Consider the following 14474-nt stretch of genomic DNA (forward strand, 5'->3'; position numbering starts at 1 on the left):
TATACATCTAAATCAGTAAGACAAAAATGTCTCAGAAGATGCCTGTAGCTGCATTGCATCTCTATCCGCTTGTGAAAACCTCCCGATCTTCTCATGGTTCAGTGTTATCACAGAGACATCAGTGGTCACACTTGTTGTGCCACTATTAAAATCAGTTGTTACTACTATGGCCAGTTTCACAAGAGCGTGTTCAGTACAGGATGGGTGCATTTCCTGGACCGAAGACTCTTCCTCTGACCAAACTCTCGTTAATGAGGACCTTTTATGGGTCCAGACATTATGAAATAAGTAAGGGGTTGTGTAGGGCATAGTGCAGGCATGTAAGATCAGTTACTAGCATATCTGTCCAGTGCTCTGTTCCCCCACTGTGCCCCCCTTTTACTTTTCCCGCCTGGTATGGAAATTAATATCATTGGTACAGGGAGGAGGAGACCGCTCTGTTTCTCAATGGGCATCTCCTTCTCCCTGGCTGTAGCGATGATATTCATTTCCATACCAGGCAGGAAAAGTTAAAGGGGGGAACGGAGCGCTGGACAGATAAGCTAGTAAGCGATCTCACATCCATGGACTATGCCCTACACAACCCTCTTCTTATTTCATAATGTCTGGACCCATGAAAGGTCCTCTTTAATGGGCTTATCCCATGACTAATGTAAAAAATGAAAATCAGACATCATATAGTACCTCACATGGATCCAGAGATCTCCACATTCATTGTTCTGCTAGATTTATATCAAGCTGGCAGCTCAGGAGGCGTGTCCATGCTCTCCCTATCACAGCTCAGGAGGCGTGTCCATGCTCTCCCTATCACAGCTCAGGAGGCGTGTCCATGCTCTCCCTATCACAGCTCAGGAGGCGTGTCCATGCTCTCCCTATCACAGCTCAGGAGGCGTGTCCATGCTCTCCCTATCACAGCTCAGGAGGCGTGTCCATGCTCTCCCTATCACAGCTCAGGAGATAGTTGAAAGATAAAACTGAGCATGTGCGGCCTTCTCAGTAAGCTGGACTAAGAAGTAAGAAAAATAAAAAACAGCAGGTGGCGCTATACAAATACATTTTATTGAATATGCCTATGCTAAATATTTAATCACATGCAATTACAAAAGTATTCATATCCAGGTGCTGGTTTGAATACTGTTGAATATTTTTCATGGGACAACCCCTTTAACATAATGAATTAGGATGCTGTGCATTCCTGCCTGACTACAGGTTTACTGAGCTGTACTCACAGAATGCAGTGAGGACAATACAGTAGACCCATGCTCAGACAGGAACTCGCAGCATCATAAGTCGAGATGATGCTGTGAGTTCGGATCAGAGGAGCAGTGGGTGGTCCGGGAAGTGCAGCCATCACATGAGCGTGTTTCCCGACCCAACATGCTCATGTGAAACTATCCTTAGCCACTATTGGCTTTGTGTTTATGCCTTCTGTCAGATGTACATCCGGTAGATGGTGCTGACTAGAGATGAGCGAATAGAATCCCACAAAGTTGAATTCGATCTGAATTACAGGATAAATTTGATTCGCCAAGAAGCAGAATTTCCTCGTGCTTCGTGTTAGCGAATCGATTTAAACTGAAATTGTGTAAAAAACAAAAAAAATCATACTTGCCTCCTCCATTTGTTTGCGATGGGCCGCCAGCCCTCCATCTTGATTGAAGATCTCGGCCGAAATCCAGTTCATGGTGACGTATGACGTCACCACGCCAGCCGGCGTGATGACGTAATCTCGCGCCGTGCGAGATTTTGCTCGAGATCTTCAAGCAAGATGGCGGCGCCCAGCCCGTTGCGAGCAAATGGAAGCGGTAAGTTATTATTATTTTTATCATAGTTAATTTCACACAGTTTTTACACTCTGATACCGCGATCATGTATGAACGCGGCTTCTGAGGGGTACAGAAGCTATCGCAGCTCCCTGTCATTGCACCCGCTACTTACTTTAAAAAAATCCACTTTGACGAAGTTATTCATCACGAAGCAAATGTTTTTGTAAAATTAGGCGAATCAGCCAAATCGAACTTTTCATAAATTCGCTCATCTCTAGTGCTGACGTATAGAAAAATGTAGGCGTCCATCCATGTGTTTAAAAAAAAAAATGATGTGCTATGTTTTTTGTGGGATGGCTGTGCAGAGACGAGCACAGTTGACTGCACTTTTCTATACAGTAAGAAAACATTTACGGACACTTCTTTGAATAGGGATATATGAGTCTTTAAGCTTTCCTGGCGCATATGCTAATCTTGCACGTCAAACATAGTACTGCTGGGGTGTTGAAGACAACAGGGTATATATCTGACTATTAGTTTCAACTTTCTACATTTAACTGAAAGTGATTGGGACTGAGTGCCGTGGCCATGAGCACCTTTGTGCAGGAGACAAGCCTGAATGTACCTCAGTTTCCTTCTGACAAATTACTACCCTCCTTGATCAAGGCAAATCCCAGCCATATGCTGTAATCTATAATGATGGTACCCTTTGAAAGTTATCCTCCAGCCTAACACTAAGGGGTTAAAGTAGAACTGACTTAGTTGGCCATAGCAACCAGATTCCACCTTTCATTTTTCAAAGCTCCTTTGGAAAATGGAAGGTGGAATCTGATTGGTAGCTATGGTCAACTAAGCCAGTTCTACTTTACACCAGTCTGATAAATCTCCCACTAAGGCCTCGTGCACACGGCCGTGTCCGTATTGCGGCCCGCATTGGGTCCATAATTCCCGAGATGCGGAACGGAGTCACGGAACGGAACACTGGAAGCACTACGGAATGCTACCGTGGTGTTTCTCAAGTCTTCCTGTCCAAGCTTCCAGCATAGTTTGGATTTGAAGAAATTGGAGCAGAGATGCAATGGATGGGCAAAAGAGGTAGGAATGAAGGCCCTTTTGCACCAACCAATTATCGGGGACGAACGTTCCTACAAATGCTCGTTTTCCGATAACCTGCACATGTAACGGTGCCGGCTATCACCCAAACAAGCGTAACGCTCTTTCGTCGAGTGAAACAATCTTTCATGCAGACACCGAAATCTTGCGGTCTAAACAGCACTCTGCTGCTCAGAAACAATGACCGTGTATGGGGACGAGCGATGGCATTAGCGATTGCTCGTCCCCTTGCAGTGGACAGGATTGTTGCATGTAAATGCAGCTGTCTCCTCCACTGACGAGGCCTGCTCCATTTGTCCATGTAAGCCAGCTTTTACACGGTTTCTGTCGTTTGATAGAAGTGCTGCTCAGGACCTTTCCAGATCATCTTTTAGGATCACCTTTAATGTCTCCAAAGATAGGCCTGTCTTACCCCATGTTATGAGTTAATGTATTATGGTGTGTTGGCAGAGGACTAAGGGTTTAGATAAGTTTCTCACTCGAAAGCCAGCACACATGAAACAGGGAATAAAATCTATACTTTCATTTTGTAGAGAAGTTCAAAGTAGAAACTAAACTACTTTATTGTTAGAAGAAAAAACTCCATTTTTGATCGCTGCGTCCCACGTGCTTAGGATGTATAATTGGCCAGTACGTTTTGGCAACAACATGCCCCTTAGCTCTCCAGGCTTTGATGTTGGACCAAGTTTCTTATTTTTTTTTTATTCTTCATGTTTTGTGACCCTTTACAGGAACGCTGCGCTGTGTTTCTTGCATGTGTTCTACATAATGCATCATTAGTAAAGAATCCGGAGTTACAAGTAGCATGTGTATCTTTTCAGTCTTTGATCCAAAATTATTATTAAAATAGAAAGCTTATAAACATGCTCTTTTCTGAAAACGTAAAGAACCAGAAAAAGCTGCAAGAATAGGAAATAATAGGTGAGAGGAAAGTATATTAATTCATATGCTGTGCAAGTCATAAAAGCGCTTTAAACATATTTTATTGGTCGCTAGTAAAACCATTTATAGAATATTACCTTTTTAAGCTTGCCCAGTTTTCAATGGCTTGAACCTTTTTCTTTGTCCAGATGCTCATGGAACACAAGTCTTCAAAAGGATTATGTGGACTAATAGGGAAAAAAGGAATTCCTAATCCGAATTGTAAAAAGCAGGAGGAGAAGTTCAGATAAGTCTTAGGTAGGGAATGTGTCACACACGTCATAAATTAGGAATACATGGGGGCAAATCAGTTATTTTACACCTCTTGTTACCTCCGCTGTCACACTCTGCGTTTTTCTCGTTAATGTCATTGGGGGACACAGCACCATGGGTATATGCCCAGCTACCACTAGGAGGCGACACTAGATTTCAAAAAGGTTGGCTCTGCCCAGGTGGGCTATACCCTCTCCACAGCCACTAGGCTAATCAGTTTTAGTCTAGTGTCCATAGGAGGCAGACATGACCTGCTCTGTTTTTTGCAGGTCTTGCTGCTTTTCATTTTTATTTTATTCTTTTTTTCCTTTCTTCTGCAGGTCTCTGCCTGCTGCAGGATGGGGCTCCATCCTGGATTACCACTTTAGTTGCACCCCCTGCGGGCGCGTACTTGAATTACCTACGTCAGTCACCCAGTCCCCCATTACTGCATCCTCAGTGGCATGCCAGCAATCCCACATAAGTGTTGAGTTTGCCGAAGGGGTGACCCTGCGGCACCTGAAGACGCCGGACGGTAAGTATTACCCCCTGCATCCCTGCCCCAAGGGGTCCCCCGGGTTAACCCCCCTTTTCTGGCCAGGGGATGTTACTCATTTTATTTGGGGGCCTGGTTAGGTGCCTCCTAACACTTTTTCTTCCCTCCCTTGGGTATCCTTCACCTCCCTGGCCACCCATGCCTCTCCGGCCTTTCCCTCTACTTTAGTCCCCGGCTTCTGCCGGGACTAGGCTGCATCTTCCCCGGCCCCCTGGTGCTCCTTTTGGCCCATTTTCCCCTCCCCGAGCGTCGCTCCTCCTCAGGAGCCCCCCTCATCTGTTTTTTTTTGTTCCGGAGGGCCCCCGGTCTCCCTCGGTTCCGGTCCGCCGATAGTGCACCTCATTAATCGATGCCCCGTCTTCTTTCTCGCCTAGGCCGCGTCTTCTCCCGGCAACCGCGGGGACACGGCACCTGGGGTCCAGTAGGACAGCCGCCTGTTGCAATAAAAAGTTGCCATGTGGTCAGCCTTCCCTGTTTCTGTGCAGTACCTTGCTCCCAGGCCCTTCATGTCTTCCTAACCACCCCTTCTGTGTTGGTCCCTCCTGAATGGGCCTCTTCCCTGTCCCAAGCCATAGGGAACCTTGTCCGACTCTCCCAATCCATGGTGGAGTCGCTGGACCGCTTGCCTGCCCAAATTGCGGTCGCCTCTGCCCCTCCCAGGGACTTATCCGCGGACGGGGCACGCTTACATTCAGACACCAGGTCCTGCAAAAGACCTCATTGTCACAACTATGTCCCGCTCCTCCTCGGCATCCTCGGGTCACCCCCAGGACAGGTCTGAGGCTGGTGACGTAGTCTCCCCTGCCGCATATTCCGCCGCCTCGGGGGACACCTCTGTACCGATTCTGACTTGGATCAGAGCATCAGACTGTCTTCCACCATACAGAATCTCTCTGGGTGGCCAAAGACAAATGTGTACTGAGGAACCTCTTCTCTCCAGGGTTGGTATCCCCTTTAGTGGATTTTCAGATGGCACTTCCCTGGCTGCACAGGATATTATCGACACAGGTAAGTCAGCTTGCCACCTCTCCAGTACGCAGTGCTTTACCAGTCTCCGTGTTTAGCACGCCAGCACACCTATGTGGTGTCCCATGTACATACGCCTTCCCGTTCACAGGGGGGTACTCGTACCACTGCCAAATGCTGTATCCGGCAGACTTTGCTCGTTCCAAGGTATCTCCTTTTCAGCTGGAGTAATTTCTCTATTCCAGGGGCTATATTCAACACACTCTCCTAGTCGGAGAGTGTTCCAGGCCACCGTATTACTTCTGCAGATGCTTTATCCAATACACCATCCTGGGGCTAGCGTGCACCACGCAACCTATTACTGGGGGAGCCCTGGTTTATCATAATACTCCTTTATTAGGTGAAGTACCTGTATCATCTCCAGAGGTGGTAGCCATTACACCTGTTTGGTCCTAGTGTGCACCACAGGCGAAGTATACATGCCATGTTCAGTCGCTGTAGCCATGGCACCTGTCTGGCTCTAGTGTGCTCCATGCAGCCACCTTGCTTCCTTCTCCAGTGGAGTACCTGTACCATCTCCAGATGCTGTAGCCATTACTCCTGTCTAGTTTTTTGTCTGCACTACACAGCGTATTACTCTCTTACTAGGTAGAGTACCTGTACCATCTCCAGACGCTATAGCCATTCCATCAGTCTGTTTTTTAGTCTGCACTACACAACGTATTACTCTCTTATTGGGTAGAGTACCTGTACCCTCTCCAGATGCTGTAGCCTTTACACCTGTCTGGTTTTTAGTCTGCATTACACAACGTATTACTCTCTTATTGGGTAGAGTACCTGTACCATCTCCAGATGCTGTAACCTTTACACCTGTCTGGTTTTTAGTCTGCATTACACAGCCATTTTACTCGCCATTACACATGTCGGGTTCTAGTGTGCATCACGCAGTCATACTACTCCTTTATCAAGCACAGTTACCTATGCCATTTCCAGATGCTGTAGCTATTATCGTGTGCACCATGCAATCACAAGTGCTGTGCCCTATTGGGACAATCTGTGGCCCATATGGCTCCTGCATTGCTGGGTGTATTTTCCTGGCTCTAATGTGTGCTGGGCAATCATGGGGCCCCTCTTCATGCTGAGTGATGGTACCGTCCTCAGACGCTGTATTCATCACCCTTTTCGGGTTCTAGTATGCATCTGGCACCTCATTACCGTCGTGCTCGGCGGTGTACTTGTACTATCTCAAGGCGCTGTATCCAACAGGCCATGGTGGCAGTCGCGTTACCTCATTTCATGATGGAGTACTTGCGTTGTTTTGACTGTAGGCCATGCAGTAAAAACAACGCAAGTACTACTACTGCAGTTTTCAGGTCATTGCTGGACGTCCTCGCTATGGCTGTGACAGGACTAGTGAGCGCCATACACCTACTTGGTGAGTTGGATTTTCCGCTGCTTGCCCTGGTATCGGATATGGTCCCGTAGTTCTTCCATGTTTGTTTCCCTATGGGTGGATACATTTCATTTTTTCCTTGATAATCTAGCTATTATTGTCCTCATGTGGTCCAGTTCTGTGGACCCTACCTGAGTCTCTGTCTGGGTAATCTTGTATGGAGTCCCTGCCCCAATGATTCTTTGACCATCTAGCTGGCCGGTTCCCTCTGGGGAATCTTCTAGTGGCATTTCTGTATATGACAGCTGCTTCTTTGGGCCCGGTTTGGTTCTTTTGCCTCCCGGGTCCCCATAGGCTCTTCCCATCTCACCAGGTCAAGTACCTGGTATCTGGAGTTTAATGCTACGGTTTGCAATTTGGATCATATTCGTCACTTTTGGGATGGAGCTTTCTCGCATTTTGAGAACTGTTCCTCCTTAGGCTGTTTGGAGTCCTCTCCCTTCTACTCCAATATCTCTCAGACGTGTTTCTCCGCTTGTATTAGCAGGGCCTGCTACTGTTTCCCTTTTTCCTGAGACTTCATGTGGACAGGGATATCTCTGGTCTTACATTTCACAGCGATATTTTGTTAGTTTTTCGGAGGCTCGATCCTAGACTTTTTTATTTTTATGGGAAGCAGGTCTTTACGTTCCCTTCCCCTGACCATTACCTAGGACCCCCTCCTCCCCCAGGGGTTGGCTGCTCCTTTAGCAGGATGGGGTTTCCACCTTCTCATAGGGGGTTTCTCTTTGCCCACCTGCCTTGCTGTGGAAGGAGGCTTGCTCTCTTCCCATAGTTTCCTCTCTACCCTGGCCATTACAGGAGGTTGGCCACAGACAGGCCATGTTAGAGTTTTTTCCTTGCTGGGTCCTCTTTCTGGTCGGGTTCCTTTGCTTCCACGCCTTATAGAAGTGCCTTTTTGCCGAGGGGAGGTCCACAGGGTCTTTTAGCTTGTTTCCAGGAAGTTTTCTACTGGATTAAGGACTGCTCTACCCTTTTTCCAGGCATTTTCTCTCCTCCCAGGTACCCTCATAGTCTAATTTTCTTGTTGGGTCTGTCCTCTTATGGATTCTCCTCCTGGAGCATCCTTCCATATGCAGAGTGCTAGGTTGTTACATACAGATGTCGCTGTGCTACTCTCCTGTTTTTTCAGGAGGAGCCCTGGTTCTTCCAGATTCTTCCTCGGGCTCTTTAGTGCGCACTTGTTCAACTCTTGGTTCTTGCGCAGGACATCTGCCTTTCTCCCTATCCTACTTTGAGAGGAGCCAGTTTCCCCTTGTTCCTTCTTGGGCTCTTTTCCCAGGCACTTGTCCTTGGGATCCTGACGGTCTCCTATATTTTTTTCTTTGGAACCATTTCATGCTATGGCCTCTCCTGGTTGGGTCACAGGGTTCTCTAGCACCTGCGCATCCAACTTTTTGCATTTCCTTCCCACCGTCCGCCAATGACATTAACGAGAAAATTGGATTTTTGTACTTACTGTAAAATTTCTTTCTCGTTCAATTCATTGGGGGACACAGATCCCACCCTTTGTTTTCACTTATTTTCCTGTCACCGGGCTGCTGTTGACTTTTGCTTCCCGGTCCAGGACATGTTGGTTCTTCGCTTTTGTTTCTCTCTCCTACTGCTATTGGTACAAACTGATTAGCCTAGTGGCTGTGGAGAGGGTATAGCCCACCTGGGCAGAGCCAACCTTTTATATATCTAGTGTCGCCTCCTAGTGGTAGCTGGGCATATACCCATGGTGCTGTGTCCCCCAATTATTTGAAGGAGAAAAGGATCTTACAGTAAGTACAAAAATCCTATTTTTATAATTCTGTTATATTAATGGGGTTCTCCAAGAATTAAGAAAATGAAAACTCTTAAATATTAATTTATTATAAATATATTCCCAAATACCTTTCATTAGTTATAATGGCTCGTTTTGTCTAGGGAGAAATCATCAGGGGAAATAAAATGGCCGCCGTCCTATTAGTACACACAAAACCTGTCCTAATCACACAGGAGGATAAGTTACTTCACAACGCTGAGCTAAAGAGCTCCTCCTCTCTGCTCTGCTTGTCAGGCATTATGATCCTTAATACGATAATAAGATTTTCAGCTAAATCTCTAGGAATGGAGTTCACGAGGAGAACTGAAGTACAGATAGGATGGACAGGACAGTCTGTGGTAATGGAGACTGCACACAAGTGCTGCTGCTCATTATCTATACCTCCTCTACTTCTTGTCTCCTCAAGAAGTCTATTCCTACAGAGATTCAATTGAAGATCCTATTAAAATATATTCAGACCCATAATCCCTGACAAGCAGAGCAGAGAGGAGGATGAGGCAGCTCTTTAGCTCAGTGTTGTGAGGTAACTTGTCCTCCTGTGTCATTAGGACAGGTTTTCTGTGTACTAATAGGACGGCCGCCATTTTATTTCTCCCAATGATTGCTCTCTAGACAAAACGAGCCATTATAACCAATGAAAGGTATTTGGGAATGTACAGTCAGGTCCATAAATATTGGGACATCAACACAATTCTAACATTTTTGGCTCTATACACCACCACAATGGATTTGAAATGAAACTAACAAGATGTGCTTTAACTGCAGACTGTCAGACTAAATTTGAGGGAATTTACATACAAATCCGGTGATCGGTGTAGGAATTACAACAGTTTGCAAAGGGAGCTCATGAATATAAGGATTCTTGAGTGCCTGCCCTATATTAACCATTTTCTAATGCTTGGCTCGCAATGGAGCTATGCGTTATAGATTTTTAGCAAAACAACTGTGTAATTTCGAGTAAGTGAGCCCAAATTTGGTTCAGAGCATCTGTTACCAGTTTATGCTGCTCCAGATAGGGCAGCAAAAAGCTGGTAACAGGTTCCCTTTAATGGGTATGGCCATCTGTGGTTAACCTGTGACAGGGGTTAGCAACCTGTGGCCCTCCAGCTATTGTGAAATTACACTTCCCAGCATGCTCACCTGTGTTATCAGAGCAGCCATAGAAGTGAATGGAGCATGATGGGAATTGTAGTTTCACAACAACGGGAATGCCGGCAGTTGCTAGGCCCCGACCTGTGGAATGCCAACATCTATAAAAAAAAAAGTCCTTAAGGTCTTCAATAGTAAAATGCCTTTAAAAGGGTTATCACATCAGTAAAGCAAGGTTTTTATTTGGTTCTTCCCCTTTAACTTCATGTACCTGCTTAGTGATGTCTATAACTGGCCGCATGTCTGCAGAATGAGGTAACTGTACATGCGTACTAACCTTTATGTGGGGCTAGGAGGGGCCAGGAGAGTAGAAAACACTTAGTTTTTTTTTTCCTAACAGAAATACATCCATTTTAGGCGTATTTCTGGTGCAGATTGCGGCGTAAAGGTTCTGGCAGGCCCGTCTCATTCATCATTTTGTACGCCTACATTTTTAGGTGTAGAAAATGGTCGAAGTCTACACCAGCAAGGGAGCTGGCGTAGATTTAGAAGCAGCGGTGGATCTGCCGAAATTATGTAGAGGCCGGCACCTCTACATAACTTTGGCGGATCCACCGCCAGCACAGGCCCTTATTAAGAATGGCGTCTAAAACGCGGGTCTTAATAAATGACCCACTTAGTTTTGAAAACAGAAAGCTCAGCTCCATTGTAGACATCATTAGGGTAAGATGTTTTGCTACCATTACCTCCATTTGTATCCAATGGGCGTCAGCCCATTTGTCCGCACGACTCTCAGCGACTGTTACTCATCTTTATCATTGTTAGTGTTGGGCAAGCATGCTCAGCCAAACACCAGTTCAGCTCGAGCATCGCTATGCTCGCACATCGCGGTGTTCGCCCGAATACCGCGTGTGCTCGAGCGTGATGCTTGAGTCTCCTCCCTGCACGTTTATTGGCTGCTACACAGCTGGCTACTGGCATTACAGTGATTGGCTGGCCGGAACACGTCATCGGGTGCTATATAGCACCCGATGACACGTGTTCGGCTGAGTCTTAGTCAGGGAGAGCTGAGCATAGGAAGGGACAGACAGTGTAGGGAGTGAAATACTAATATTTTTATAGAAAAAACTTGTTAGAGACCCAAAAGTCCTTTTAAGCACTATTGTATCTGGCAGCAATATAATTATTACATCTCCTGTGTAACGTGTGTGCAGCCTAAATATATCTGTGACATCCAGTGTACTTTTTCTGTAGACTGTGTCCGCTACATTTCCTGAATAACCTTTGCGTATCCGAAATATCAGTGACATTAATTTAGTGTCATTTTTTATTAGCCGCTGGTTACAGCAGCATTACTTGCACTATACCTCCTGTGTAACGTTTGCTCATCCTTAATATCAGTGACATTCATTCAGCGTAATTTTTTATTAGACGGTAGTGACAGCGACATTACTTGCGCTATACCTTATGTATAACATTTGCGCATAATAAAATTATCTGTGACATTCAGTGTACTTTTTTCATAGACACTGCGGACAGCAACATTATCTGTGCTACATCTCCTGTTTAATGTTTGCGCATCCTAAAAATATCTGTTACATTCTGTGTACTCTATTTGTGCATACACTTACAAAACCTGCGATACTGTACGTGTGATATACTTGCAAGCATATATACCATTTAATATGCACAAGGCGAGCAGTAAGGGACGGGGAAGTGGCCATGCTGCTGATGGTGCATGCAGAGGCCCATGGCCCTGGGCTTGGTGAATCTGTGCCTGCTGCCAGAGCACAAGAAACACACTCATCCATGATACCTAGCTTCATGTCCCAGTTTGCAGGGCGGCGCAGGACACTACTCTCGAAGTCAGACCAGTGTGACCAGGTGGTCGGTTGGATTGCAGCAGATAAGGCTTCCAGTCGGTTAAGCACCACCCTGTCTTCCTCCAAGTCCAGTCTCAGTAGCCAAGAGTCTGGTCAACAGAATCCTCACCCTGATCCTCCTTCCTTCCACCATGGAGAGTCTTGGCAAACAAGTGATCCCACACTCTGATATTCCGAGGAGCTCTTTTCAGTGCCATTCCTTGATTTGGCCCTCTCGCCAAGGCCGCTTGAAGAGGAACATGAGGAGATCTTGTGCCCTGATTCCCAACCTTTTGAGCATCCACAGTCACAAAAAGATGACGGTGAGGAACGGCAATTAGTGTTTCAAGAGGTTGATGATGAGGATGAGACACAGTTGTCAATAACTGTGGTTGTTAGGTCAACAAGTCAGGAGGATACCCAGAGTGAAGAAGTGGACGATGAAGTCACTGACCCACCCTGGGAAGGTGGCAAGCCGAGTGAGGACAGCAGTACAGAGGGGTAGGGATTCGCAGCACTGCAACAGGCTGGAAGAGGCAGTGGGGTAGCAAAAGGGAGAAGGCGTGCCACACCAAACAGGCGCACAACTGTTCCCCGGAGCACCCCCTTGCAGCAGTCTCCTATGCCAAGGGGTAGGTGTTCTGCTGTCTGGTGCTTTTTTGAGGAAAGTGCGGACGATAAAAGAAGTCATTTGCAACCTGTGCCATACCAAAATGAGCAGGGGCGTGAACACTAGCAACCTCACCACCACCAGAATAAACCACCACATGGCATCAAAGCACCCTAATATGTGGGCCGAACGCCTGGGTCCACAATCCGTGTGTGCAGGTCACACCACTGCCTCATCTTCCCCAGTGTTAAGTGCTAGCCAATCCCCCTGTCCAAGACGCATGCCTCCCGCCATGCTCCTGGACCTTCGCAAGCACCATCAGCTAGCACATCCACTTCTGTGTCCCAGCGCAGCGTACAGATGTCTATACCCCAGGCCTTTGAACGAAAGCGAGAATACCCAGCCACCCACCCACAGGCCATAGCACTAAATGTGCACCTTTCTAAATTGCTGACCCTGGAAATGTTGCCATTTAGGCTTGTGGATGGCGGTGGCTGTCCTGCGTTACTCTGTCCCCAGCCGCCAATATTTTTCACGATATGCAGTCCCAGCCTTACACCAGCATGTGTCCCGTAACATCACCCGTGCCCTGACCAACCCAGTTATTGGGAAGGTCCTCTTAACGACTGACACATGGACAAGTGCTTTTGGCCGGGGATACTACATTTCCCTGACGGCACACTAGGTGAAAGTTGTGGAGGCCGGGAGCAAGTCGTACCCCTGGATGGCACAGGTGCTATGGACGCCAAGGATTGCGGGCTCTACTTCCATCAAAGTTTCCGCCACCACCTACGTTAGTGTATGCCAACCCCTCTTTCTCCACCTCCACTTCCACCTCTGAATTATCATCTTGCAGCACCAGTCAGACATCAGTCAGTAGCTGGAAGCAGTGTAGCACTGCAGTGGGAAAGCACACCGCCGCAGAGCTGTGGCAGGGGATAAGGGACCAGACTGAGCTGTGGCTCCCGCCACTCAACCTACAACCTGGTTGTGTCTGATAATGACCGTAACTTGGTGGCGGCATTGGAGTCTGGCAAGCTGACACATACCATGCCTAGCCCACGTGTTCAACCTAGTGGTTCAGTGGTTTCCCAATTTGCCTGAGCTACTAACGAAGGTGTGCCGCATGTGTGCCCATTTCCGCAAGCCATCGACAGCTTCCGCTGTTCTGGCAACGCTGCAGCAGCGCTTGCAATTGCCAGCTCACCGACTGTTGTGCGACGTGAGCACGTTCTGGAACTCCACGTTCCACATGTTGGCCAGGCTTTGTAAGCAGCAGAGGGCAGTAGTGGAATACCAGCTGCAATATGGTTGTCGCCTTTCCAGTCAGCTTCCGCTCTTCACAAGCGACGAGTGAGCATTGATGTCTGACCTCTTTGAGGTTTTATGCAACTTTGAGGATTCAACACAGATGGTGAGCATCCCACTTCTGTGTCTACTCAAACGCTCGCTGCTCAGAATTAAGGCGGACGCTTTGCATGTGGAAAAGGTGAAATTGGGGGAAGACAATACCCAAGTACACAGGGTGATAGCCAGACCACCCTCAGTTTGTCTTCTCAGCGTGAATTGGATGATGATGAGGAGGAGCAGGAGACGATTGCCTACGCTACAGAGGGTAGTACCCATGGAAGTTGTTTTTTTTTTCCCTCTGTTCAGCGTGGATGGGTAGAAGAGGATGAGGAGATTGAGAGTCATCCTCCTGATGAGGTCAGCGAAGTCTTGTCTGTTGGGACTCTGGCACACATGGCTGACTTTGTTAGGCTGCCTTTCCCGTGCACCGCTGCCAGCGTTTTGTCAGAGCGTGTATTTAGTGCTGCTGGGGGCATAATAACTGATAAACGCTTCCGACTGTCAACTGAAAATGCTGACCAGTTGACTCTTATAAAAATGAACAAGGCCTGGATTGCCCCGGACTTCTCTACTCCACCAGAGGAAAGCGGCTGAACATAAAGGCACTCTAAATGTGGCTTTTATAGTGTATTCCCATGCACCCCTTCCACCACTAAAAAGGGCATATGGTTCAATCTCCCTTTTCTCGTCCTCCTCCTCCATCATATCAAAATGCTTATTAGGCTG

At 47.1% G+C, this 14474-nt stretch overlaps 1 protein-coding gene across 1 annotated transcript in view; it reads left to right on the plus strand.

The window, feature by feature from the left end:
- RPGRIP1L (RPGRIP1 like) overlaps positions 1–14474 on the plus strand; it is a 152982-nt gene that overhangs the window by 27133 nt on the left and 111375 nt on the right. The window lies entirely within an intron of this gene.

This window comes from Bufo gargarizans, chromosome 10 (assembly GCF_014858855.1).
Source record: "Bufo gargarizans isolate SCDJY-AF-19 chromosome 10, ASM1485885v1, whole genome shotgun sequence".
Classification (NCBI taxonomy): Eukaryota; Metazoa; Chordata; class Amphibia; order Anura; family Bufonidae; genus Bufo; species Bufo gargarizans.